The sequence below is a fragment of the Oncorhynchus mykiss genome, chromosome 27, assembly GCF_057628025.1.
Source record: "Oncorhynchus mykiss isolate SJ-2025 chromosome 27, ASM5762802v1, whole genome shotgun sequence".
NCBI lineage: Eukaryota > Metazoa > Chordata > Actinopteri > Salmoniformes > Salmonidae > Oncorhynchus > Oncorhynchus mykiss.
The window spans coordinates 38,119,307-38,147,261 of NC_143048.1; the positions used below are offsets into that span (position 1 = coordinate 38,119,307).

Below are 27,955 nucleotides of genomic sequence, written 5' to 3' on the forward strand. Positions count from 1 at the left end.
CAGCCTGTCTCTGTATTTCTCAGCCTCAGTCTGTCTCTGTATTTCTCAGTCTGTCTCTGTATTTCTCAGTCTGTCTCTGTATTTCTCAACCTAAGTCTGTCTCTGTATTTCTCAGTCTGTCTCTGTATTTCTCAGTCTGTCTCTGTATTTCTCAGCCTGTCTCTGTATTTCTCAGCCTGTCTCTGTATTTCTCAGCCTGTCTCTGTATTTCTCAGCCTGTCTCTGTATTTCTCAGTCTGTCTCTGTATTTCTCAGTCTGTCTCTGTATTTCTCTGCCTCAGTCTGTCTCTTTATTTCTCAGTCTGTCTCTGTATTTCCCAGCCTGTCTCTGTATTTCTCAGCCTGTCTCTGTATTTCTCAGCCTGTCTCTATTTCTCAGTCTCAGTCTGTCTCTGTATTTCTCAGTCTGTCTCTGTATTTCTCAGTCTGTCTCTGTATTTCTCAACCTAAGTCTGTCTCTGTATTTCTCAGTCTGTCTCTGTATTTCTCAGTCTGTCTCTGTATTTCTCAGTCAGTCTCTATTTCTCAGCCTGTCTCTGTATTTCTCAGTCTGTCTGTCTCTGTATTTCTCAGCCTGTCTCTGTATTTCTCAGCCTGTCTCTATTTCTCAGCCTTTCTCTGTATTTCTCAGTCTCACTCTGTCTCTGTATTTTTCAGCCTGTCTCTGTATTTCTCAGCCTGTCTCTGTATTTCTCAGTCTGTCTCTGTATTTCTCATCCTGTCTCTATTTCTCAGTCTCAGTCTGTCTCTGTATTTTTCAGCCTGTCTCTGTATTTCTCAGCCTGTCTCTGTATTTCTCAGCCTGTCTCTGTATTTCTCAGTCTGTCTCTGTATTTCTCATCCTGTCTCTATTTCTCAGTCTCAGTCTGTCTCTGTATTTCTCAGTCTGTCTCTGTATTTCTCAGTCTGTCTCTGTATTTCTCAGCCTGTCTCTGTATTTCTCAGCCTGTGTCTATTTCTCAGCCTGTCTCTGTATTTCTCAGTCTGTCTGTCTCTGTATTTCTCAGCCTGTCTCTGTATTTCTCAGCCTGTCTCTATTTCTCAGCCTGTCTCTGTATTTCTCAGTCAGTCTCTGTATTTCTCAGCTTGTCTCTGTATTTCTCAGTCTGTCTGTCTCTGTATTTCTCAGCCTGTCTCTGTATTTCTCAGCCTGTCTCTATTTCTCAGCCTGTCTCTGTATTTCTCAGTCTCACTCTGTCTCTGTATTTCTCAGTCTGTCTCTGTATTTCTCATTATGTCTCTGTATTTCTCATTCTGTCTCTGTATTTCTCAGCCTGTCTCTATTTCTCAGCCTGTCTCTATTTCTCAGTCTGTCTCTGTATTTCTCAGCCTGTCTCTGTATTTCTCAACCTGTCTCTGTATTTCTCAGCCTGTCTCTGTATTTCTCAGCCTGTCTCTGTATTTCTCATTCTGTCTCTATTTCTCAGCCTGTCTCTGTATTTCTCAGTCTGTCTCTGTATTTCTCAACCTCAGTCTGTCTCTGTATTTCTCAGCCTGTCTCTGTATTTCTCAGTCTGCCTCTGTAATTCTCAGCTTCTCTGTATTTCTCAGCCTGTCTCTGTATTTCTCAGCCTGTCTCTGTATTTCTCAGTCTGTCTCTGTATTTCTCATCCTGTCTCTATTTCTCAGTCTGTCTCTGTATTTCTCAGTCTGTCTCTGTATTTCTCAGTCTGTCTCTGTATTTCTCAGTCTATCTCTGTATTTCTCAGCCTGTCTCTGTATTTCTCAGCCTGTCTCTATTTCTCAGCCTGTCTCTGTATTTCTCAGTCTCAGTCTGTCTCAGTATTTCTCAATCTGTCTCTGTATTTCTCAGCCTGTCTCTATTTCTCAGTCTCAGTCTGTCTCTGTATTTCTCAGTCTGTCTCTGTATTTCTCAGTCTGTCTCTGTATTTCTCAGCCTGTCTCTGTATTTCTCAGCCTGTCTCTATTTCTCAGCCTGTCTCTGTATTTCTCAGTCTGTCTGTATTTCTCAGCCTGTCTCTGTATTTCTCAGCCTGTCTCTATTTCTCAGCCTGTTTCTGTATTTCTCAGTCTCAGTCTGTCTCTGTATTTCTCAGTCTGTCTCTGTATTTCTCAGCCTGTCTCTGTATTTCTCAGTCTGTCTCTGTATTTCTCAGCTTGTCTCTGTATTTCTCAGTCTGTCTGTCTCTGTATTTCTCAGCCTGTCTCTGTATTTCTCAGCCTGTCTCTATTTCTCAGCCTGTCTCTGTATTTCTCAGTCTCACTCTGTCTCTGTATTTCTCAGTCTGTCTCTGTATTTCTCATTATGTCTCTGTATTTCTCATTCTGTCTCTGTATTTCTCAGCCTGTCTCTATTTCTCAGCCTGTCTCTATTTCTCAGCCTGTCTCTATTTCTCAGTCTGTCTCTGTATTTCTCAGCCTGTCTCTATTTCTCAGTCTGTCTCTGTATTTCTCAGCCTGTCTCTGTATTTCTCATTCTGTCTCTATTTCTCAGCCTGTCTCTGTATTTCTCAGTCTGTCTCTATTTCTCAGCCTGTTTCTGTATTTCTCAGTCTCAGTCTGTCTCTGTATTTCTCAGCCTGTCTCTGTATTTCTCAGCCTGTCTCTGTATTTCTCAGCCTGTCTCTGTATTTCTCAGCCTGTCTCTGTATTTCTCAGCCTGTCTCTATTTCTCAGTCTCAGTCTGTCTCTGTATTTCTCAGTCTGTCTCTGTATTTCTCAGTCTGTCTCTGTATTTCTCAGCCTGTCTCTGTATTTCTCAGCCTGTCTCTGTATTTCTCAGCCTGTCTCTGTATTTCTCAGTCTGTCTGTATTTCTCAGCCTGTCTCTGTATTTCTCAGCCTGTCTCTATTTCTCAGCCTGTTTCTGTATTTCTCAGTCTCAGTCTGTCTCTGTATTTCTCAGTCTGTCTCTGTATTTCTCAGCCTGTCTCTGTATTTCTCAGTCTGTCTCTGTATTTCTCAGCTTGTCTCTGTATTTCTCAGTCTGTCTGTCTCTGTATTTCTCAGCCTGTCTCTGTATTTCTCAGCCTGTCTCTATTTCTCAGCCTGTCTCTGTATTTCTCAGTCTCACTCTGTCTCTGTATTTCTCAGTCTGTCTCTGTATTTCTCATTCTGTCTCTGTATTTCTCATTCTGTCTCTGTATTTCTCAGCCTGTCTCTATTTCTCAGCCTGTCTCTATTTCTCAGCCTGTCTCTATTTCTCAGTCTGTCTCTGTATTTCTCAGCCTGTCTCTATTTCTCAGTCTGTCTCTGTATTTCTCAGCCTGTCTCTGTATTTCTCATTCTGTCTCTATTTCTCAGCCTGTCTCTGTATTTCTCAGTCTGTCTCTGTATTTCTCAACCTCAGCCTGTCTCTGTATTTCTCAGCCTCAGTCTGTCTCTGTATTTCTCAGTCTGTCTCTGTATTTCTCAGTCTGTCTCTGTATTTCTCAACCTAAGTCTGTCTCTGTATTTCTCAGTCTGTCTCTGTATTTCTCAGTCTGTCTCTGTATTTCTCAGTCTGTCTCTGTATTTCTCAGCCTGTCTCTGTATTTCTCAGCCTGTCTCTGTATTTCTCAGCCTGTCTCTGTATTTCTCAGTCTGTCTCTGTATTTCTCAGTCTGTCTCTGTATTTCTCTGCCTCAGTCTGTCTCTTTATTTCTCAGTCTGTCTCTGTATTTCTCAGCCTGTCTCTGTATTTCTCAGCCTGTCTCTGTATTTCTCAGTCTGTCTCTGTATTTCTCATCCTGTCTCTATTTCTCAGTCTCAGTCTGTCTCTGTATTTCTCAGTCTGTCTCTGTATTTCTCAGTCTGTCTCTGTATTTCTCAGCCTGTCTCTGTATTTCTCAGCCTGTGTCTATTTCTCAGCCTGTCTCTGTATTTCTCAGTCTGTCTGTCTCTGTATTTCTCAGCCTGTCTCTGTATTTCTCAGCCTGTCTCTATTTCTCAGCCTGTCTCTGTATTTCTCAGTCAGTCTCTGTATTTCTCAGCTTGTCTCTGTATTTCTCAGTCTGTCTGTCTCTGTATTTCTCAGCCTGTCTCTGTATTTCTCAGCCTGTCTCTATTTCTCAGCCTGTCTCTGTATTTCTCAGTCTCACTCTGTCTCTGTATTTCTCATTCTGTCTCTGTATTTCTCATTATGTCTCTGTATTTCTCATTATGTCTCTGTATTTCTCATTCTGTCTCTGTATTTCTCAGCCTGTCTCTATTTCTCAGTCTGTCTCTGTATTTCTCAGCCTGTCTCTGTATTTCTCAACCTGTCTCTGTATTTCTCAGCCTGTCTCTATTTCTCAGTCTGTCTCTGTATTTCTCAGCCTGTCTCTGTATTTCTCAACCTGTCTCTGTATTTCTCAGCCTGTCTCTGTATTTCTCAGCCTGTCTCTGTATTTCTCATTCTGTCTCTATTTCTCAGCCTGTCTCTGTATTTCTCAGTCTGTCTCTGTATTTCTCAACCTCAGTCTGTCTCTGTATTTCTCAGCCTGTCTCTGTATTTCTCAGTCTGCCTCTGTAATTCTCAGCTTCTCTGTATTTCTCAGCCTGTCTCTGTATTTCTCAGTCTGTCTCTGTATTTCTCAGTCTGTCTCTGTATTTCTCATCCTGTCTCTATTTCTCAGTCTGTCTCTGTATTTCTCAGTCTGTCTCTGTATTTCTCAGCCTGTCTCTGTATTTCTCAGCCTGTCTCTATTTCTCAGCCTGTCTCTGTATTTCTCAGTCTCACTCTGTCTCTGTATTTCTCATTCTGTCTCTGTATTTCTCATTATGTCTCTGTATTTCTCATTATGTCTCTGTATTTCTCATTCTGTCTCTGTATTTCTCAGCCTGTCTCTATTTCTCAGTCTGTCTCTGTATTTCTCAGCCTGTCTCTGTATTTCTCAACCTGTCTCTGTATTTCTCAGCCTGTCTCTATTTCTCAGTCTGTCTCTGTATTTCTCAGCCTGTCTCTGTATTTCTCAACCTGTCTCTGTATTTCTCAGCCTGTCTCTGTATTTCTCAGCCTGTCTCTGTATTTCTCATTCTGTCTCTATTTCTCAGCCTGTCTCTGTATTTCTCAGTCTGTCTCTGTATTTCTCAACCTCAGTCTGTCTCTGTATTTCTCAGCCTGTCTCTGTATTTCTCAGTCTGCCTCTGTAATTCTCAGCTTCTCTGTATTTCTCAGCCTGTCTCTGTATTTCTCAGTCTGTCTCTGTATTTCTCAGTCTGTCTCTGTATTTCTCATCCTGTCTCTATTTCTCAGTCTGTCTCTGTATTTCTCAGTCTGTCTCTGTATTTCTCAGCCTGTCTCTGTATTTCTCAGCCTGTCTCTATTTCTCAGCCTGTCTCTGTATTTCTCAGTCTCAGTCTGTCTCAGTATTTCTCAATCTGTCTCTGTATTTCTCAGCCTGTCTCTATTTCTCAGTCTCAGTCTGTCTCTGTATTTCTCAGTCTGTCTCTGTATTTCTCAGTCTGTCTCTGTATTTCTCAGCCTGTCTCTGTATTTCTCAGCCTGTCTCTATTTCTCAGCCTGTCTCTGTATTTCTCAGTCTGTCTGTATTTCTCAGCCTGTCTCTGTATTTCTCAGCCTGTCTCTATTTCTCAGCCTGTTTCTGTATTTCTCAGTCTCAGTCTGTCTCTGTATTTCTCAGTCTGTCTCTGTATTTCTCAGCCTGTCTCTGTATTTCTCAGTCTGTCTCTGTATTTCTCAGCTTGTCTCTGTATTTCTCAGTCTGTCTGTCTCTGTATTTCTCAGCCTGTCTCTGTATTTCTCAGCCTGTCTCTATTTCTCAGCCTGTCTCTGTATTTCTCAGTCTCACTCTGTCTCTGTATTTCTCAGTCTGTCTCTGTATTTCTCATTATGTCTCTGTATTTCTCATTCTGTCTCTGTATTTCTCAGCCTGTCTCTATTTCTCAGCCTGTCTCTATTTCTCAGCCTGTCTCTATTTCTCAGTCTGTCTCTGTATTTCTCAGCCTGTCTCTATTTCTCAGTCTGTCTCTGTATTTCTCAGCCTGTCTCTGTATTTCTCATTCTGTCTCTATTTCTCAGCCTGTCTCTGTATTTCTCAGTCTGTCTCTGTATTTCTCAACCTCAGCCTGTCTCTGTATTTCTCAGCCTCAGTCTGTCTCTGTATTTCTCGGTCTGTCTCTGTATTTCTCAGTCTGTCTCTGTATTTCTCAACCTAAGTCTGTCTCTGTATTTCTCAGTCAGTCTCTGTATTTCTCTGTCTGTCTCTGTATTGCTCAGTCTGTCTCTGTATTTCTCTGCCTCAGTCTGTCTCTTTATTTCTCAGTCTGTCTCTGTATTTTTCAGCCTGTCTCTGTATTTCTCAGCCTGTCTCTGTATTTCTCAGCCTGTCTCTGTATTTCTCAGTCTGTCTCTGTATTTCTCATCCTGTCTTTATTTCTCAGTCTCAGTCTGTCTCTGTATTTCTCAGTCTGTCTCTGTATTTCTCAGTCTGTCTCTGTATTTCTCAGTCTGTCTCTGTATTTCTCAGCCTGTCTCTGTATTTCTCAGCCTGTCTCTATTTCTCAGCCTGTCTCTGTATTTCTCAGTCTGTCTGTCTCTGTATTTCTCAGCCTGTCTCTGTATTTCTCAGCCTGTCTCTGTATTTCTCAGTCTGTCTCTGTATTTCTCATCCTGTCTCTATTTCTCAGTCTGTCTCTGTATTTCTCAGCCTGTCTCTGTATTTCTCAGCCTGTCTCTGTATTTCTCAGTCTGTCTCTGTATTTCTCATCCTGTCTCTATTTCTCAGTCTGTCTCTGTATTTCTCAGTCTGTCTCTGTATTTCTCAGTCTGTCTCTGTATTTCTCAGTCTATCTCTGTATTTCTCAGCCTGTCTCTGTATTTCTCAGCCTGTCTCTATTTCTCAGCCTGTCTCTGTATTTCTCAGTCTCAGTCTGTCTCAGTATTTCTCAATCTGTCTCTGTATTTCTCAGCCTGTCTCTGTATTTCTCAGTCTCAGTCTGTCTCTGTATTTCTCAGTCTGTCTGTCTCTGTATTTCTCAGTCTGTCTCTGTATTTCTCATTCTGTCTCTGTATTTCTCATTATGTCTCTATTTCTCAGTCTGTCTCTGTATTTCTCAGCCTGTCTCTGTATTTCACAGTCTCTCTGTATTTCTCAGCCTGTCTCTGTATTTCTCAGCCTGTCTGTGTATTTCTCAGCCTGTCTCTGTATTTCTCAGCCTGTCTCTGTATTTCTCATTCTGTCTCTATTTCTCAGCCTGTCTCTGTATTTCTCAGTCTGTCTCTGTATTTCTCAACCTCAGCCTGTCTCTGTATTTCTCAGCCTCAGTCTGTCTCTGTATTTCTCAGTCTGTCTCTGTATTTCTCAGTCTGTCTCTGTATTTCTCAACCTAAGTCTGTCTCTGTATTTCTCAGTCTGTCTCTGTATTTCTCAGCCTGTCTCTGTATTTCTCAGTCTGTCTCTGTATTTCTCAGCCTGTCTCTGTATTTCTCAGCCTGTCTCTGTATTTCTCAGCCTGTCTCTGTATTTCTCAGTCTGTCTCTGTATTTCTCAGTCTGTCTCTGTATTTCTCTGCCTCAGTCTGTCTCTTTATTTCTCAGTCTGTCTCTGTATTTCCCAGCCTGTCTCTGTATTTCTCAGCCTGTCTCTGTATTTCTCAGCCTGTCTCTATTTCTCAGTCTCAGTCTGTCTCTGTATTTCTCAGTCTGTCTCTGTATTTCTCAGTCTGTCTCTGTATTTCTCAACCTAAGTCTGTCTCTGTATTTCTCAGTCTGTCTCTGTATTTCTCAGTCTGTCTCTGTATTTCTCAGTCAGTCTCTATTTCTCAGCCTGTCTCTGTATTTCTCAGTCTGTCTGTCTCTGTATTTCTCAGCCTGTCTCTGTATTTCTCAGCCTGTCTCTATTTCTCAGCCTGTCTCTGTATTTCTCAGTCTCACTCTGTCTCTGTATTTCTCAGTCTGTCTCTGTATTTCTCATTATGTCTCTGTATTTCTCATTCTGTCTCTGTATTTCTCAGCCTGTCTCTATTTCTCAGCCTGTCTCTATTTCTCAGTCTGTCTCTGTATTTCTCAGCCTGTCTCTATTTCTCAGTCTGTCTCTGTATTTCTCAGCCTGTCTCTGTATTTCTCAACCTGTCTCTGTATTTCTCAGCCTGTCTCTGTATTTCTCAGCCTGTCTCTGTATTTCTCATTCTGTCTCTATTTCTCAGCCTGTCTCTGTATTTCTCAGTCTGTCTCTGTATTTCTCAACCTCAGTCTGTCTCTGTATTTCTCAGCCTGTCTCTGTATTTCTCAACCTCAGTCTGTCTCTGTATTTCTCAGCCTGTCTCTGTATTTCTCAGTCTGCCTCTGTAATTCTCAGCTTCTCTGTATTTCTCAGCCTGTCTCTGTATTTCTCAGCCTGTCTCTGTATTTCTCAGTCTGTCTCTGTATTTCTCATCCTGTCTCTATTTCTCAGTCTGTCTCTGTATTTCTCAGTCTATCTCTGTATTTCTCAGCCTGTCTCTGTATTTCTCAGCCTGTCTCTATTTCTCAGCCTGTCTCTGTATTTCTCAGTCTCAGTCTGTCTCAGTATTTCTCAATCTGTCTCTGTATTTCTCAGCCTGTCTCTATTTCTCAGTCTCAGTCTGTCTCTGTATTTCTCAGTCTGTCTCTGTATTTCTCAGTCTGTCTCTGTATTTCTCAGCCTGTCTCTGTATTTCTCAGCCTGTCTCTATTTCTCAGCCTGTCTCTGTATTTCTCAGTCTGTCTGTATTTCTCAGCCTGTCTCTGTATTTCTCAGCCTGTCTCTATTTCTCAGCCTGTTTCTGTATTTCTCAGTCTCAGTCTGTCTCTGTATTTCTCAGTCTGTCTCTGTATTTCTCAGCCTGTCTCTGTATTTCTCAATCTGTCTCTGTATTTCTCAGCCTGTCTCTATTTCTCAGTCTCAGTCTGTCTCTGTATTTCTCAGTCTGTCTCTGTATTTCTCAGTCTGTCTCTGTATTTCTCAGTCTGTCTCTGTATTTCTCAGCCTGTCTCTGTATTTCTCAGCCTGTCTCTATTTCTCAGCCTGTCTCTGTATTTCTCAGTCTGTCTGTATTTCTCAGCCTGTCTCTGTATTTCTCAGCCTGTCTCTATTTCTCAGCCTGTCTCTGTATTTCTCAGTCTCACTCTGTCTCTGTATTTCTCATTATGTCTCTGTATTTCTCATTCTGTCTCTGTATTTCTCAGCCTGTCTCTATTTCTCAGCCTGTCTCTATTTCTCAGCCTGTCTCTATTTCTCAGTCTGTCTCTGTATTTCTCAGCCTGTCTCTGTATTTCTCATTCTGTCTCTATTTCTCAGCCTGTCTCTATTTCTCAGCCTGTCTCTGTATTTCTCAGTCTCACTCTGTCTCTGTATTTCTCAGTCTGTCTCTGTATTTCTCATTATGTCTCTGTATTTCTCATTCTGTCTCTGTATTTCTCAGCCTGTCTCTATTTCTCAGCCTGTCTCTATTTCTCAGCCTGTCTCTATTTCTCAGTCTGTCTCTGTATTTCTCAGCCTGTCTCTGTATTTCTCAATCTGTCTCTGTATTTCTCAGCCTGTCTCTATTTCTCAGTCTCAGTCTGTCTCTGTATTTCTCAGTCTGTCTCTGTATTTCTCAGTCTGTCTCTGTATTTCTCAGCCTGTCTCTGTATTTCTCAGCCTGTCTCTATTTCTCAGCCTGTCTCTGTATTTCTCAGTCTGTCTGTATTTCTCAGCCTGTCTCTGTATTTCTCAGCCTGTCTCTATTTCTCAGCCTGTCTCTGTATTTCTCAGTCTCACTCTGTCTCTGTATTTCTCAGTCTGTCTCTGTATTTCTCATTATGTCTCTGTATTTCTCATTATGTCTCTGTATTTCTCATTCTGTCTCTATTTCTCAGCCTGTCTCTATTTCTCAGCCTGTCTCTATTTCTCAGTCTGTCTCTGTATTTCTCAGCCTGTCTCTATTTCTCAGTCTGTCTCTGTATTTCTCAGCCTGTCTCTGTATTTCTCATTCTGTCTCTATTTCTCAGCCTGTCTCTGTATTTCTCAGTCTGTCTCTGTATTTCTCAACCTCAGCCTGTCTCTGTATTTCTCAGCCTCAGTCTGTCTCTGTATTTCTCAGTCTGTCTCTGTATTTCTCAGTCTGTCTCTGTATTTCTCAACCTAAGTCTGTCTCTGTATTTCTCAGTCTGTCTCTGTATTTCTCAGTCTGTCTCTGTATTGCTCAGTCTGTCTCTGTATTTCTCTGCCTCAGTCTGTCTCTTTATTTCTCAGTCTGTCTCTGTATTTTTCAGCCTGTCTCTGTATTTTTCAGCCTGTCTCTGTATTTCTCAGCCTGTCTCTGTATTTCTCAGCCTGTCTCTGTATTTCTCAGTCTGTCTCTGTATTTCTCATCCTGTCTCTATTTCTCAGTCTCAGCCTGTCTCTGTATTTCTCAGTCTGTCTCTGTATTTCTCAGCCTGTCTCTGTATTTCTCAGCCTGTCTATATTTCTCAGCCTGTCTCTGTATTTCTCAGTCTGTCTGTCTCTGTATTTCTCAGCCTGTCTCTATTTCTCAGCCTGTCTCTGTATTTCTCAGTCAGTCTCTGTATTTCTCAGCTTGCCTCTGTATTTCTCAGTCTGTCTGTCTCTGTATTTCTCAGCCTGTCTCTGTATTTCTCAGCCTGTCTCTATTTCTCAGCCTGTCTCTGTATTTCTCAGTCTCACTCTGTCTCTGTATTTCTCAGTCTGTCTCTGTATTTCTCATTATGTCTCTGTATTTCTCATTCTGTCTCTGTATTTCTCAGCCTGTCTCTATTTCTCAGCCTGTCTCTATTTCTCAGTCTGTCTCTGTATCTCTCAGCCTGTCTCTATTTCTCAGTCTGTCTCTGTATTTCTCAGCCTGTCTCTGTATTTCTCAACCTGTCTCTGTATTTCTCAGCCTGTCTCTGTATTTCTCAGCCTGTCTCTGTATTTCTCATTCTGTCTCTATTTCTCAGCCTGTCTCTGTATTTCTCAGTCTGTCTCTGTATTTCTCAACCTCAGTCTGTCTCTGTATTTCTCAGCCTGTCTCTGTATTTCTCAGCCTGTCTCTATTTCTCAGTCTGTCTCTGTATTTCTCAGCCTGTCTCTGTATTTCTCATCCTGTCTCTATTTCTCAGTCTGTCTCTGTATTTCTCAGCCTGTCTCTGTATTTCTCAGCCTGTCTCTGTATTTCTCAGTCTGTCTCTGTATTTCTCAGCCTGTCTCTGTATTTCTCAGCCTGTCTCTGTATTTCTCAGTCTGTCTCTGTATTTCTCAGCCTGTCTCTGTATTTCTCAGTCTGTCTCTGTATTTCTCATCCTGTCTCTATTTCTCAGTCTGTCTCTGTATTTCTCAGTCTGTCTCTGTATTTCTCAGCCTGTCTCTATTTCTCAGCCTGTCTCTGTATTTCTCAGCCTGTCTCTGTATTTCTCAGTCTCAGTCTGTCTCAGTATTTCTCAATCTGTCTCTGTATTTCTCAGCCTGTCTCTGTATTTCTCAGTCTCAGTCTGTCTCTGTATTTCTCAGTCTGTCTGTCTCTGTATTTCTCAGTCTGTCTCTGTATTTCTCATTCTGTCTCTGTATTTCTCATTATGTCTCTATTTCTCAGTCTGTCTCTGTATTTCTCAGCCTGTCTCTGTATTTCACAGTCTCTCTGTATTTCTCAGCCTGTCTCTGTATTTCTCAGCCTGTCTGTGTATTTCTCAGCCTGTCTCTGTATTTCTCAGTCTGTCTCTGTATTTCTCAGCCTGTCTCTATTTCTCAGCCTGTCTCTGTATTTCTCAGTCTGTCTCTGTATTTCTCAACCTCAGTCTGTCTCTATATTTCTCAGCCTGTCTCTGTATTTCTCAGTCTGTCTCTGTATTTCTCAGTCTGTCTCTGTATTTCTCATTCTGTCTCTGTATTTCTCAGCCTGTCTCTATTTCTCAGCCTGTCTCTGTATTTCTCAGTCTGTCTCTGTATTTCTCAACCTCAGTCTGTCTCTATATTTCTCAGTCTGTCTCTATTTCTCAGTCTGTCTCTATTTCTCAGCCTGTCTCTATTTCTCAGCTTGTCTCTATTTCTCAGCCTGTCTGTATTTCTCAGCCTGTCTCTATTTCTCAGCCTGAGCCTGTCCGGAGGTGCAAAGATCACAGAACAATTTACATGAACAAACACATGTGTGTGTGTGTTATGCAGTGCATCATAAGGTGAAATTTGTTCATGTAAATTGTTCTGTGATTTTTGCACCTCCGGACCCAGGGCTGCCATAGCAACCATTATGATTGAGCTATGCTATTTCATACTGAAACACACACACACACACACACATACACACACATACACACACATACACACACATACACACACATACACACACACACATACACACATACACACACACACACACACACACACAGTGCATATTGGGGTTATACTCATTTCTGATCTCTAATTTCCTCTCCATGAATGAGTCCTGTCCAGCTTCTCTCTCAGCAGAGCAAACCATTTCACCTCATCTCTTTCCTTCTCCCCCCACCCTCCGTCCTCTCATCTTTTACCTTCTCCCCCCACCCTCCGTCCTCTCATCTCATCTCTATCCTTCTCCCCCCAAAGTTACTCAGAGAAAAACAGGAAACACTACAGAAAAACAGATACATGTTAAATGGCAGATAGATATGACAGATATGTTAAATGGCAGATAGATATGACAGATATGTTAAATGGCAGATAGATATGACAGATATGTTAAATGGCAGATAGATATGACAGATATGTTAAATGGCAGATAGATATGACAGATATGTTAAATGGCAGATAGATATGACGGATATGTTAAATGGCAGATAGATATGACGGATATGTTAAATGGCAGATAGATATGACAGATATGTTAAATGGCAGATAGATATGACAGATATGTTAAATGGCAGATAGATAGGACAGATATGTTAAATGGCAGATAGATATGACAGATATGTTAAATGGCAGATAGATATGACAGATATGTTAAATGGCAGATAGATATGACAGATTTGTTAAATGGCAGATAGATATGACAGATATGTTAAATGGCAGATAGATATGACAGATATGTTAAATGGCAGATAGATATGACAGATATGTTAAATGACAGATAGATATGACAGATATGTTAAAAGACAGATAGATATGACGGATATGTTAAATGGCAGATAGATAGGACAGATATGTTAAATGGCAGATAGATAGGACAGATATGTTAAATGGCAGATAGATATGACGGATATGTTAAATGGCAGATAGATATGTTAAATGGCAGATAGATATGACAGACATGTTAAATGGCAGATAGATATGACAGATATGTTAAATGGCAGATAGATATGACAGATATGTTAAATGGCAGATATATATGACAGATATGTTAAATGGCAGATAGATATGACAGATATGTTAAATGGCAGATAGATATGACAGATATGTTAAATGGCAGATAGATATGACAGATATGTTAAATGGCAGATAGATATGACAGATATGTTAAATGGCAGATATATATGACAGATATGTTAAATGGCAGATAGATATGACAGATATGTTAAATGGCAGATAGATAGGACAGATATGTTAAATGGCAGATAGATATGACGGATATGTTAAATGGCAGATAGATAGGACAGATATGTTAAATGGCAGATAGATATGACAGATATGTTAAATGGCAGATAGATAGGACAGATATGTTAAATGGCAGATAGATATGACAGATATGTTAAATGGCAGATAGATATGACATACATGTTAAATGGCAGATAGATATGACAGATATGTTAAATGGCAGATAGATATGACGGATATGTTAAATGGCAGATAGATATGACAGATATGTTAAATGGCAGATAGATATGACAGATATGTTAAATGGCAGATAGATATGACGGATATGTTAAATGGCAGATAGATATGTTAAATGGCAGATAGATATGACAGATATGTTAAATGGCAGATAGATATGACAGATATGTTAAATGGCAGATAGATATGACAGATATGTTAAATGGCAGATAGATAGGACAGATATGTTAAATGGCAGATAGATATGACAGATATGTTAAATGGCAGATAGATAGGACAGATATGTTAAATGTCAGATAGATATGACAGATATGTTAAATGGCAGATAGATAGGACAGATATGTTAAATGGCAGATAGATATGACGGATGATAAAACAGAAATGGATGAATGAGCGGATAGAGGTTTTTTTAATCTATTATAAAGCCAATTATTCTTACTCAGTTTCTACCCGTCTATCTAATCCCAACTTGAAGTGCATTCAAAAAGGAATCATGGACGGTATACAACAACTCCTCATAGAAGCAGCCAGTTCCCAGTAGAGAAGGATGGTCATGTAACGGTCAATAAATGGTACTGGGAAAAATACGCTGTGATTCCTAAAGTAAAGGGAGGGTAAATGCTTTGAATTGCACTTCCCCCTCTAGAGGACACAAACCCAGTAACCTTCCTATGAGAATGGCCCAGCCTTATCTCTGTAACGGTTGTCGTATGAAGGAGAGGACACAAACCCAGTAACCTTCCTATGAGAATGGCCCAGCCTTATCTCTGTAACGGTTGTCGTATGAAGGAAAGGACCAAAGCGCAGCGTGGTAAGTGTTCATCTTGATTTTTAATACGAATAGTAAAACGACAAACGAACAGTCCTGAACGGTGAAATAAAACACAGAACAGAAAATAAAATAAACACCCACGAAACACAAGTGGGAAAAGGCTACCTAAGTATGATTCTCAATCAGAGACAACTAACGACACCTGCCTCTGATTGAGAACCATACCAGGCCAAACGCAAACACAACATAGAAAACGGAACATAGACAACCCACCAAACTCACGCCCTGACCATACTAAAACAAAGACCTAAATAAAATAACTAAGGTCAGAACGTAACAATCTCGTCAAACATACTAGACCTACATTAATGTCTGGCTTAATGCTAATCCTCGTTTTTGTTTTTCATTTTCTATATTTTTCTCTCCACCTTCCTCTGTAGCACAGTTGGTAAAGCATTGCAGAGCCTGGAGTGTGGGTTCGATTCCCGGGACCACCCATATGTAAAACATGGATGCTCGCTTCCTAAGCGTAAATCATATGTTATTATCTCAATCCACGTTGATTCAGTTCAATATGAAATGTGTGTGTAAATATTACCAAAACAGAATCGTTTTTGTTTTACTAGTACAACTCTAATGAGAAATTGTAGAATGTACAATTGGATTCAATCTGATTCAATGATCTCTCCCAGTTTCTTTCTTCCTCTCTCTGAATCCATCCTGCCCAGAATCCCCTGCTCCTCCCCTTGTCTTCATCTATTGTTTCTCTCATTGCATCTCTTTCTCCATCCATCCTTCTCTCTCTAGCCCTCTCTCTCTATCCCTCTCTCTCATCCCTCTTTCTCATCCCTCTTTCTCCATCCCTCTCTCTCTATCCCTCTCTCTCATCCCTCTTTCTCCATCCCTCTCTCTCCATCCCTCTTTCTCCATCCCTCTCTCTCATCCCTCTTTCTGCATCCCTCTTTCTCTATCCCTCTCTCTCTATCCCTCTCTCTCCATCCCTTTCTCTATCCCTCTCTCTCTATCCCTCTCTCTCCATCCCTCTCTCTCTATCCCTCTCTCTCCATCCCTCTCTCTCTATCCCTCTCTCTCCATCCCTCTCTCTCCATCCCTCTCTCTCCATCCCTCTCTCTCCATCCCTCTCTCTATCCCTCTCTCTCTATCCCTCTTTCTCCATCCCTCTCTCTCCATCCCTCTCTCTCCATCCCTCTCTCTCCATCCCTCTCTCTCTATCCCTCTTTCTCCATCCCTCACTCTCCATCCCTCTTTCTCTCCTTTACCCCTTCATTCTTTCCATCTCATGTGTGTAAGTTGCTGTGTTATGACCCCCAACATCACCTATATTGCTTGCTAGTGTGTGTGTGTGTGTGCGTCAGAGGTAAGGAGTTGATTGACAAGGCCATACTCCTCTTACGCTGAGTCCTTATTACCATACGATCTCTCCTTCCTCTCTCTCTCACCCGTATTCCTTCTCTCAATCTCTTAACAGCCATGCTGATCAAATGCTAAGAGGAAGGATGTGTTTGTGTGTGTGTGTGTGTGTGTGTGTGTGTAGGTGTGTCTGCTGCAGGAAGGAAGCACCAAACTATGACCTGGGGAGAGGAAAGGGGGATTGTCTTCCTAGACGCACACACACAGACACAGACACAGACAAATTGTTACAATAGAGCTCTGTGCTCTGATTTCAGTAAAGAGAGTATTGGCGTGTTGACTGTGTGTGTTCAGTACGACAGAGTGTATTGGACCGTGTGTCTCCTCTCTCCTCCCCATGTCACAGTAAGTATTCATTCTCTCCTATCTTATTTATTTATTTATTATATATTTATTAGCTTGCCTGGAGGGTTGTTAACACAGTGTCCAAAGAAGGGCCGGAAGTATACAGAATGGTGTCGTCTGCGTAGAGGTGGATCAGAGACTCACCAGCAGCAAGAGCGACCTCATTGATGTATACAGAGAAGAGAGTCGGTCCAAGAATTGAACCCTGTGGTACCCCCATAGAGACTGCCAGAGGTCCGGACAACAGACCCTCCGATTTGACACACTGAACTCTATCAGAGAAGTAGTTGGTGAACCAGGCGAGGCAATCATTTGAGAAACCAAGGCTGTTGAGTCTGCCGATGAGGATGTGGTGATTGACAGAGTCGAAAGCCTTGGCCAGATCAATGAATACGGCTGCACAGTAATGTTTCTTATCGATGGCGGTTAAGATATTGTTTAGGACCTTGAGCGTGGCTGAGGTGCACCCATGACCAGCTCTGAAACCAGATTGCATAGCAGAGAAGGTATGGTGAGATTCGAAATGGTCGGTAATCTGTTTGTTGACTTGGCTTTCGAAGACCTTAGAAAGGCATGGTAGGATAGATATAGGTCTGTAGCAGTTTGGGTCAAGAGTGTCCCCCCTTTTGAAGAGGGGGATGACCGCAGCTGCTTTTCAATCTTTATCTGTGTCATCTTCCTGTCCCTACTCTTCTCCAAACTCTGTCTGTCCACCTCCTGTCCTGTTTCTCTCTATCTGTCCTCCTCCTGTCCTGTTTCTCTCTGTCTCTATCAGTCTGTCCTCCTCCTGTCCTGTTTCTCTCTATCTGTCCTCCTCCTGTCCTGTTTCTCTCTGTCTCTATCAGTCTGTCCTCCTCCTGTCCTGTTTCTCTCTATCAGTCTGTCCTCCTCCTGTCCTGTTTCTCTCTGTCTCTATCAGTCTGTCCTCCTCCTGTCCTGTTTCTCTCTGTCTCTATCAGTCTGTCCTCCTCCTGTCCTGTTTGTCTCTGTCTCTATCAGTCTGTCCTCCTCCTGTCCTGTTTCTCTCTGTCTCTATCAGTCTGTCCTCCTCCTGTCCTGTTTGTCTCTGTCTAGGTCCGTCTCTATGGTCTGGTGTGTGTGTATGATCCAGTCTGTAGCTGGGCTGTGTTCTGGTGGCTGGATCAGGTAGAAAGTGGACATGGGTTTTAGTAGCTTGAGTGAAGCTGTTGTTCTATTGTTGACATCTTTTGGAGTTTGTGTTGTTATACGTTAGTGTGTGTGTGTGTAGGTGTAGGTGTTTGTGTGTGTGTGTGTGTGCAGGTGTTTGTGTGTGTGTGTGTGTGTGTGTGTAGGTGTTTGTGTGTGTAGGTGCAGGTGTAGGTGTGTGTGTGTGTGTGTGTGTGTGTAGGTGTTTGTGTGTGTGTGTGTGTGTGCAGGTGTTTGTGTGTGTGTGTGTGTGTAGGTGTTTGTGTGTGTAGGTGCAGGTGTAGGTGTGTGTGTGTGTGTGTTCAGGTGTGTGTGTGTGTGTGTGTGTGTGTGTGTGTGTTATTGTAAGCAGTCGGGTGTGTCAGTGTTGCTTTCCTGTTGTTTGACTGCCATGTTGTGTTTGGGCAGAAATCCCAACAAGGTGTAACAGCTCTTTCAAACTCTCTCATTTGTCTGAATCCCCTGCTTCCCCTAAAACTCTCATCCACAATATACATGTAATTACAAATTGTCACGCTATATGGATGTGTGTGTGTCTGTGTGTGTCTGTGTGTGTGTCTGTGTGTGTGTCTGTGTGTGTGTGTATGTGTGTGTGTGTGTGTGTATATGTGTGTGTGTGTATCTGTCTGTGTGTGTGTGTGTGTGTGTGTGTGTATCTGTGTGTGTGTGTGTGTGTGTGTGTGTGTCTGTGTGTGTGTGTGTGTGTCTGTGTGTGTGTCTTTGTGTGTGTATGTGTGTGTGTCTGTGTGTGTGTGTGTGTGTGTCTGTGTCTGTGTGTGTGTGTGTGTCTGTCTGTCTGTGTCTCTGTCTCTGTGTGTGTGTGTGTCTGTGTCTCTGTGTCTGTGTCTGTGTCTCTGTGTGTGTGTCTGTGTCTCTGTCTGTCTGTGTATCTGTGTGTGTATCTGTGTGTGTATCTGTGTATCTGTGTGTTTGTGTGTGTCTGTGTGTGTGTCTGTGTCTGTGTCTGTGTGTGTCTGTGTCTGTGTGCACATTTATATTGTTATTCTTAATCAAATGAATCTGCCTCCAGGCCCCAAATAGATTGTTGGTTAAGTTGTTGCGTTAGTGTTATACGTATACACTGAGTTTACAAAACATTAGGAACACCTGCTCTTTCCATGACAGACTGACCAGGTGAACCCAGGTGAAAGCTATGATCCCTTATTGATGTCACTTGTTAAATCCACTTCAGTCAGTGTAGGTGAAGGGGAGGAGACAGGTTAAAGAAGGATTTTTAAGCCTTGAGACAATTGAGACATTGATTGTGTGTGTGTACCATTCAGAGGGTGAATGGGCAAGACAAAAGATTTAAAGAACTTTGAACAGGGTATGGAATTAGGTGCCAGGCGCACCGGCTGTGTCAAGAACTGCAACGCTGCTGGGTTTTTCACACTCAACAGTTTCCTGTCTGTATAAAGAAGGGTCCACCACCCAAAGAACATCCAGCCAACTTGACACAACTGTGGGAATCATTGGAGTCAACATGGGCCATCATCCATGTGGAACGCTTTCAACACCTTGTAGAGTCAACATGGACCAGCATCCCTGTGGAACGCTTTCAACACCTTGTAGAGTCAACATGGACCAGCATCCCTGTGGAACGCTTTCAACACCTTGTAGAGTCAACATGGACCAGCATCCCTGTGGAACGCTTTCAACACCTTGTAGAGTCAACATGGACCAGCATCCCTGTGGAACGCTTTCAACACCTTGTAGAGTCAACATGGACCAGCATCCCTGTGGAACGCTTTCAACACCTTGTAGAGTCAACATGGGCCAGCATCCCTGTGGAACGCTTTCAATACCTTGTAGAGTCAACATGGACCAGCATCCCTGTGGAACGCTTTCAACACCTTGTAGAGTCAACATGGGCCAGCATCCCTGTGGAACGCTTTCAATACCTTGTAGAGTCAACATGGACCAGCATCCCTGTGGAACGATTTCAATACCTTGTAGAGTCAACATGGACCAGCATCCCTGTGGAACGCTTTCAACACCTTGTAGAGTCAACATGGACCAGCATCCCTGTGGAACGCTTTCAACACCTTGTAGAGTCAACATGGACCAGCATCCCTGTGGAATGCTTTCAACACCTTGTAGAGTCAACATGGGCCGGCATCCCTGTGGAACGCTTTCAACACCTTGTAGAGTCAACATGGGCCGGCATCCCTGTGGAACACATTCGACACCTTGTAGAGTCAACATGGACCAGCAACCCTGTGGAACGCTTTCAACACCTTGTAGAGTCAACATGGGCCAGCATCCCTGTGGAACGCTTTCAACACCTTGTAGAGTCAACATGGGCCAGCATCCCTGTGGAACGCTTTCAACACCTTGTAGAGTCAACATGGGCCAGCATCCCTGTGGAACGCTTTCAACACCGTGTAGAGTCAACATGGGCCAGCATCCCTGTGGAACGCTTTCAACACCTTGTAGAGTCAACATGGACCAGCATCCCTGTGGAACGCTTTCAACACCTTGTAGAGTCAACATGGACCAGCATCCCTGTGGAACACTTTCAACACCTTGTAGAGTCCATGTCCCGACGAATTGAGGCTGTTCTGGGAGCAAAAAGGGGGGGGAGTGCAACTCAGTGTGTTCTATAACAACAAGTGCTATGACAACAAGTGCTATGACAACAATACTTGATTATTTACAGCACAATAGTTTTGATAGATTTTTTTAAACCAATGTTTTAAGTTGATTGATTTATTGATAGTAAAATGTGTGTTTGTATTGTTTTCGTTGTGTTCGACGGCTGTTACCTCACCCTACATGTATTAAGGCATGGTAATGACAGACTCAGACACACTCAGACAGGTTTAGACAGGGATTTATCGGAGTGAGTGTGTGTGTTGGTGTGTGTGTGTAAGAAAGGTGGAACTCTGTCAGCTAACCTGAACCTACCATTATGTAGATTAGCCAGATTCCCCTGAGTGCACCTTACCAACGTGAGCATTCAATCACCCTGCTGCTGAATGACCCCCACACACACACAGAAACACACAGAAACACACACACAAGTACAAAGAACATCTCAAGGTTACGGCTGTATTCTCATCAGGTTCTGGCACCTTCGGCAGTTAATTACTTTTTCCTTTTCAAACATTACTTACTCCGTCTTAATGTGTGTCACTGTGTGTGTGTGTGTGTGTGAGAGAGAGAGAGAGAGAGAGGGAGAGAGAGAGAGAGAGAATAAAAAAGCAAGAGAGGGTGGGAGTGTTAATTACATTTGCCCAGTAAATGCTCCTTTTTCATCAGCAACTGTGGATCAAAACTCTATTTGGTGTCAGTGTTGTAGTGTATAGTTCTGGTCAGTGTTGTAGTGTATAGTTCTGGTCAGTGTTGTAGTGTATAGTTCTGGTCAGTGTTGTAGTGTATAGTTCTGGTCAGTGTTGTAGTGTATAGTTCTGGTCAGTGTTGTAGTGTATAGTTCTGGTCAGTGTTGTAGTGTATAGTTCTGGTCAGTGTTGTAGTATATAGTTCTGGTCAGTGTTGTAGTATATAGTTCTGGTCAGTGTTGTAGTATATATAGTTCTGGTCAGTGTTGTAGTATATATAGTTCTGGTCAGTGTTGTAGTATATAGTTCTGGTCAGTGTTGTAGTGTATAGTTCTGGTCAGTGTTGTAGTGTATAGTTCTGGTCAGTGTTGTAGTATATAGTTCTGGTCAGTGTTGTAGTATATAGTTCTGGTCAGTGTTGTAGTATATAGTTCTGGTCAGTGTTGTAGTATACAGTTCTGGTCAGTGTTGTAGTGTGTATAGTTCTGGTCAGTGTTGTAGTATACAGTTCTGGTCAGTGTTGTAGTGTGTATAGTTCTGGTCAGTGTTGTAGTGTGTATAGTTCTGGTCAGTGTTGTAGTGTGTATAGTTCTGGTCAGTGTTGTAGTATATATAGTTCTGGTCAGTGTTGTAGTGTATATAGTTCTGGTCAGTGTTGTAGTATACAGTTCTGGTCAGTGTTGTAGTGTGTATAGTTCTGGTCAGTGTTGTAGTATATAGTTCTGGTCAGTGTTGTAGTATATAGTTCTGGTCAGTGTTGTAGTATATATAGTTCTGGTCAGTGTTGTAGTATATATAGTTCTGGTCAGTGTTGTAGTATATATAGTTCTGGTCAGTGTTGTAGTGTATAGTTCTGGTCAGTGTTGTAGTATATAGTTCTGGTCAGTGTTATAGTATATAGTTCTGGTCAGTGTTGTAGTATATAGTTCTGGTCAGTGTTGTAGTATATAGTTCTGGTCAGTGTTGTAGTGTATAGTTCTGGTCAGTGTTGTAGAATATAGTTCTGGTCAGTGTTGTAGTGTATATAGTTCTGGTCAGTGTTGTAGTATATAGTTCTGGTCAGTGTTGTAGTATATAGTTCTGGTCAGTGTTGTAGTGTATATATAGTTCTGGTCAGTTTTGTAGTGTGTAGTTCTGGTCAGTGTTGTAGTATATATAGTTCTGGTCAGTGTTGTAGTATATATAGTTCTGGTCAGTGTTGTAGTATATATAGTTCTGGTCAGTGTTGTAGTGTATATAGTTCTGGTCAGTGTTGTAGTATATATAGTTCTGGTCAGTGTTGTAGTGTATATATAGTTCTGGTCAGTGTTGTAGTGTATATAGTTCTGGTCAGTGTTGTAGTATATAGTTCTGGTCAGTGTTGTAGTATATAGTTCTGGTCAGTGTTGTAGTATATATAGTTCTGGTCAGTGTTGTAGTATATATAGTTCTGGTCAGTGTTGTAGTATATAGTTCTGGTCAGTGTTGTAGTGTATATATAGTTCTGGTCAGTGTTGTAGTGTATATATAGTTCTGGTCAGTGTTGTAGTATATATAGTTCTGGTCAGTGTTGTAGTATATAGTTCTGGTCAGTGTTGTAGTATATATAGTTCTGGTCAGTGTTGTAGTATATATAGTTCTGGTCAGTGTTGTAGTATATATAGTTCTGGTCAGTGTTGTAGTATATAGTTCTGGTCAGTGTTGTAGTATATAGTTCTGGTCAGTGTTGTAGTATATAATTCTGGTCAGTGTTGTAGTATATAGTTATGGTCAGTGTTGTAGTGTATATATAGTTCTGGTCAGTGTTGTAGTGTATATAGTTCTGGTCAGTGTTGTAGTATATAGTTCTGGTCAGTGTTGTAGTATATATTTCTGGTCAGTGTTGTAGTATATAGTTCTGGTCAGTGTTGTAGTATATAGTTCTGGTCAGTGTTGTAGTGTGTAGTTCTGGTCAGTGTTGTAGTATATATAGTTCTGGTCAGTGTTGTAGTATATATAGTTCTGGTCAGTGTTGTAGTATATAGTTCTGGTCAGTGTTGTAGTGTATAGTTCTGGTCAGTGTTGTAGTACATAGTTCTGGTCAGTGTTGTAGTGTGTATAGTTCTGGTCAGTGTTGTAGTATATATAGTTCTGGTCAGTGTTGTAGTGTATATAGTTCTGGTCAGTGTTGTAGTATATAGTTCTGGTCAGTGTTGTAGTATATAGTTCTGGTCAGTGTTGTAGTGTGTAGTTCTGGTCAGTGTTGTAGTATATATAGTTCTGGTCAGTGTTGTAGTATATAGTTCTGGTCAGTGTTGTAGTGTATAGTTCTGGTCAGTGTTGTAGTATATAGTTCTGGTCAGTGTTGTAGTATATAGTTCTGGTCAGTGTTGTAGTATATAGTTCTGCTCAGTGTTGTAGTGTATAGTTCTGGTCAGTGTTGTAGTATATAGTTCTGGTCAGTGTTGTAGTATATAGTTCTGGTCAGTGTTGTAGTGTATAGTTCTGGTCAGTGTTGTAGTATATAGTTCTGGTCAGTGTTGTAGTATATAATTCTGGTCAGTGTTGTAGTGTATAGTTCTGGTCAGTGTTGTAGTATATAGTTCTGGTCAGTGTTGTAGTGTATATAGTTCTGGTCAGTGTTGTAGTGTATATAGTTCTGGTCAGTGTTGTAGTATATATAGTTCTGGTCAGTGTTGTAGTATATAGTTCTGGTCAGTGTTGTAGTGTATAGTTCTGGTCAGTGTTGTAGTATATAGTTCTGGTCAGTGTTGTAGTATATAGTTCTGGTCAGTGTTGTAGTGTGTAGTTCTGGTCAGTGTTGTAGTATATAGTTCTGGTCAGTGTTGTAGTATGTAGTTCTGGTCAGTGTTGTAGTATATAGTTCTGGTCAGTGTTGTAGTATATAGTTCTGGTCAGTGTTGTAGTGTATATAGTTCTGGTCAGTGTTGTAGTATATAGTTCTGGTCAGTGTTGTAGTGTATAGTTCTGGTCAGTGTTGTAGTATATAGTTCTGGTCAGTGTTGTAGTATATAGTTCTGGTCAGTGTTGTAGTATATAGTTCTGGTCAGTGTTGTAGTATATAGTTTTGGTCAGTGTTGTAGTATATAGTTCTGGTCAGTGTTGTAGTGTATAGTTCTGGTCAGTGTTGTAGTATATATAGTTCTGGTCAGTGTTGTAGTGTGTAGTTCTGGTCAGTGTTGTAGTGTATATAGTTCTGGTCAGTGTTGTAGTGTGTATAGTTCTGGTCAGTGTTGTAGTGTGTAGTTCTGGTCAGTGTTGTAGTATATATAGTTCTGGTCAGTGTTGTAGTATATAGTTCTGGTCAGTGTTGTAGTGTATAGTTCTGGTCAGTGTTGTACTGTGTAGTTCTGGTCAGTGTTGTAGTGTATATAGTTCTGGTCAGTGTTGTAGTGTATAGTTCTGGTCAGTGTTGTAGTGTATAGTTCTGGTCAGTGTTGTAGTATATAGTTCTGGTCAGTGTTGTAGTGTATAGTTCTGGTCAGTGTTGTAGTGTGTAGTTCTGGTCAGTGTTGTAGTGTGTAGTTCTGGTCAGTGTTGTAGTATATATAGTTCTGGTCAGTGTTGTAGTGTATAGTTCTGGTCAGTGTTGTAGTGTGTAGTTCTGGTCAGTGTTGTAGTATATATAGTTCTGGTCAGTGTTGTAGTATATAGTTCTGGTCAGTGTTGTAGTGTATAGTTCTGGTCAGTGTTGTAGTATATAGTTCTGGTCAGTGTTGTAGTGTATATAGTTCTGGTCAGTGTTGTAGTATATGTAGTTCTGGTCAGTGTTGTAGTGTATAGTTCTGGTCAGTGTTGTAGTATATAGTTCTGGTCAGTGTTGTAGTGTGTAGTTCTGGTCAGTGTTGTAGTGTATATAGTTCTGGTCAGTGTTGTAGTATATAGTTCTGGTCAGTGTTGTAGTATATAGTTCTGGTCAGTGTTGTAGTGTATATAGTTCTGGTCAGTGTTGTAGTATATAGTTCTGGTCAGTGTTGTAGTATATAGTTCTGGTCAGTGTTGTAGTATATAGTTCTGGTCAGTGTTGTAGTGTATATATAGTTCTGGTCAGTGTTGTAGTGTATATATAGTTCTGGTCAGTGTTGTAGTGTATATAGTTCTGGTCAGTGTTGTAGTGTATAGTTCTGGTCAGTGTTGTAGTATATAGTTCTGGTCAGTGTTGTAGTGTATAGTTCTGGTCAGTGTTGTAGTATATATAGTTCTGGTCAGTGTTGTAGTATATATAGTTCTGGTCAGTGTTGTAGTATATAGTTCTGGTCAGTGTTGTAGTATATATAGTTCTGGTCAGTGTTGTAGTATATATAGTTCTGGTCAGTGTTGTAGTATATATAGTTCTGGTCAGTGTTGTAGTATATATAGTTCTGGTCAGTGTTGTAGTATATATAGTTCTGGTCAGTGTTGTAGTATATAGTTCTGGTCAGTGTTGTAGTATATATAGTTCTGGTCAGTGTTGTAGTATATATAGTTCTGGTCAGTGTTGTAGTATATATAGTTCTGGTCAGTGTTGTAGTATATAGTTCTGGTCAGTGTTGTAGTGTATAGTTCTGGTCAGTGTTGTAGTATATATAGTTCTGGTCAGTGTTGTAGTATATATAGTTCTGGTCAGTGTTGTAGTATATAGTTCTGGTCAGTGTTGTAGTATATATAGTTCTGGTCAGTGTTGTAGTATATATAGTTCTGGTCAGTGTTGTAGTATATATAGTTCTGGTCAGTGTTGTAGTATATATAGTTCTGGTCAGTGTTGTAGTATATAGTTCTGGTCAGTGTTGTAGTATATATAGTTCTGGTCAGTGTTGTAGTATATATAGTTCTGGTCAGTGTTGTAGTATATATAGTTCTGGTCAGTGTTGTAGTATATATAGTTCTGGTCAGTGTTGTAGTATATAGTTCTGGTCAGTGTTGTAGTATATAGTTCTGGTCAGTGTTGTAGTATATAGTTCTGCTCAGTGTTGTAGTGTATAGTTCTGGTCAGTGTTGTAGTATATAGTTCTGGTCAGTGTTGTAGTATATAGTTCTGGTCAGTGTTGTAGTGTATAGTTCTGGTCAGTGTTGTAGTATATAGTTCTGGTCAGTGTTGTAGTGTATATAGTTCTGGTCAGTGTTGTAGTGTATATAGTTCTGGTCAGTGTTGTAGTATATATAGTTCTGGTCAGTGTTGTAGTATATAGTTCTGGTCAGTGTTGTAGTGTATAGTTCTGGTCAGTGTTGTAGTATATAGTTCTGGTCAGTGTTGTAGTATATAGTTCTGGTCAGTGTTGTAGTGTGTAGTTCTGGTCAGTGTTGTAGTATATAGTTCTGGTCAGTGTTGTAGAATGTAGTTCTGGTCAGTGTTGTAGTATATAGTTCTGGTCAGTGTTGTAGTATATAGTTCTGGTCAGTGTTGTAGTGTATATAGTTCTGGTCAGTGTTGTAGTATATAGTTCTGGTTAGTGTTGTAGTGTATAGTTCTGGTCAGTGTTGTAGTATATAGTTCTGGTCAGTGTTGTAGTATATAGTTCTGGTCAGTGTTGTAGTATATAGTTCTGGTCAGTGTTGTAGTATATAGTTCTGGTCAGTGTTGTAGTATATAGTTCTGGTCAGTGTTGTAGTGTATAGTTCTGGTCAGTGTTGTAGTATATATAGTTCTGGTCAGTGTTGTAGTGTGTAGTTCTGGTCAGTGTTGTAGTGTATATAGTTCTGGTCAGTGTTGTAGTGTGTATAGTTCTGGTCAGTGTTGTAGTGTGTAGTTCTGGTCAGTGTTGTAGTATATATAGTTCTGGTCAGTGTTGTAGTATATAGTTCTGGTCAGTGTTGTAGTGTATAGTTCTGGTCAGTGTTGTAGTGTATAGTTCTGGTCAGTGTTGTACTGTGTAGTTCTGGTCAGTGTTGTAGTGTATATAGTTCTGGTCAGTGTTGTAGTGTATAGTTCTGGTCAGTGTTGTAGTGTATAGTTCTGGTCAGTGTTGTAGTATATAGTTCTGGTCAGTGTTGTAGTATATATAGTTCTGGTCAGTGTTGTAGTATATAGTTCTGGTCAGTGTTGTAGTATATAGTTCTGGTCAGTGTTGTAGTATATAGTTCTGCTCAGTGTTGTAGTGTATAGTTCTGGTCAGTGTTGTAGTATATAGTTCTGGTCAGTGTTGTAGTATATAGTTCTGGTCAGTGTTGTAGTGTATAGTTCTGGTCAGTGTTGTAGTATATAGTTCTGGTCAGTGTTGTAGTATATAGTTCTGGTCAGTGTTGTAGTATATAGTTCTGGTCAGTGTTGTAGTGTATAGTTCTGGTCAGTGTTGTAGTATATAGTTCTGGTCAGTGTTGTAGTGTATATAGTTCTGGTCAGTGTTGTAGTGTATATAGTTCTGGTCAGTGTTGTAGTATATATAGTTCTGGTCAGTGTTGTAGTATATAGTTCTGGTCAGTGTTGTAGTGTATAGTTCTGGTCAGTGTTGTAGTATATAGTTCTGGTCAGTGTTGTAGTATATAGTTCTGGTCAGTGTTGTAGTGTGTAGTTCTGGTCAGTGTTGTAGTATATAGTTCTGGTCAGTGTTGTAGTATGTAGTTCTGGTCAGTGTTGTAGTATATAGTTCTGGTCAGTGTTGTAGTATATAGTTCTGGTCAGTGTTTTAGTGTATATAGTTCTGGTCAGTGTTGTAGTATATAGTTCTGGTCAGTGTTGTAGTGTATAGTTCTGGTCAGTGTTGTAGTATATAGTTCTGGTCAGTGTTGTAGTATATAGTTCTGGTCAGTGTTGTAGTATATAGTTCTGGTCAGTGTTGTAGTGTGTATAGTTCTCTTTCAGTGTTGTAGTGTGTAGTTCTGGTCAGTGTTGTAGTATATATAGTTCTGGTCAGTGTTGTAGTATATAGTTCTGGTCAGTGTTGTAGTGTATAGTTCTGGTCAGTGTTGTACTGTGTAGTTCTGGTCAGTGTTGTAGTGTATATAGTTCTGGTCAGTGTTGTAGTGTATAGTTCTGGTCAGTGTTGTAGTGTATAGTTCTGGTCAGTGTTGTAGTATATAGTTCTGGTCAGTGTTGTAGTGTATAGTTCTGGTCAGTGTTGTAGTGTGTAGTTCTGGTCAGTGTTGTAGTGTGTAGTTCTGGTCAGTGTTGTAGTATATATAGTTCTGGTCAGTGTTGTAGTGTATAGTTCTGGTCAGTGTTGTAGTGTGTAGTTCTGGTCAGTGTTGTAGTATATATAGTTCTGGTCAGTGTTGTAGTATATAGTTCTGGTCAGTGTTGTAGTGTATAGTTCTGGTCAGTGTTGTAGTATATAGTTCTGGTCAGTGTTGTAGTGTATATAGTTCTGGTCAGTGTTGTAGTGTATA

At 40.9% G+C, this 27,955-nt stretch overlaps 1 protein-coding gene across 2 annotated transcripts in view; it reads left to right on the plus strand.

Annotated features, from left to right (window-relative positions):
* The window catches only part of LOC110536894 (cGMP-dependent 3',5'-cyclic phosphodiesterase), a 401,529-nt gene that overhangs the window by 101,057 nt on the left and 272,517 nt on the right, over positions 1-27,955 (plus strand). The window contains exon 1 of one of the 2 annotated variants that reach the window (XM_090223968.1): positions 16,065-16,226. The exons of the other annotated variant lie outside the window; for it this stretch is intronic. The gene's annotated coding sequence lies outside the window, so the exon portion shown is untranslated. Of the gene's footprint in view, positions 1-16,064; positions 16,227-27,955 lie in introns of those variants that run through there. 2 annotated transcript variants of the gene reach the window in all.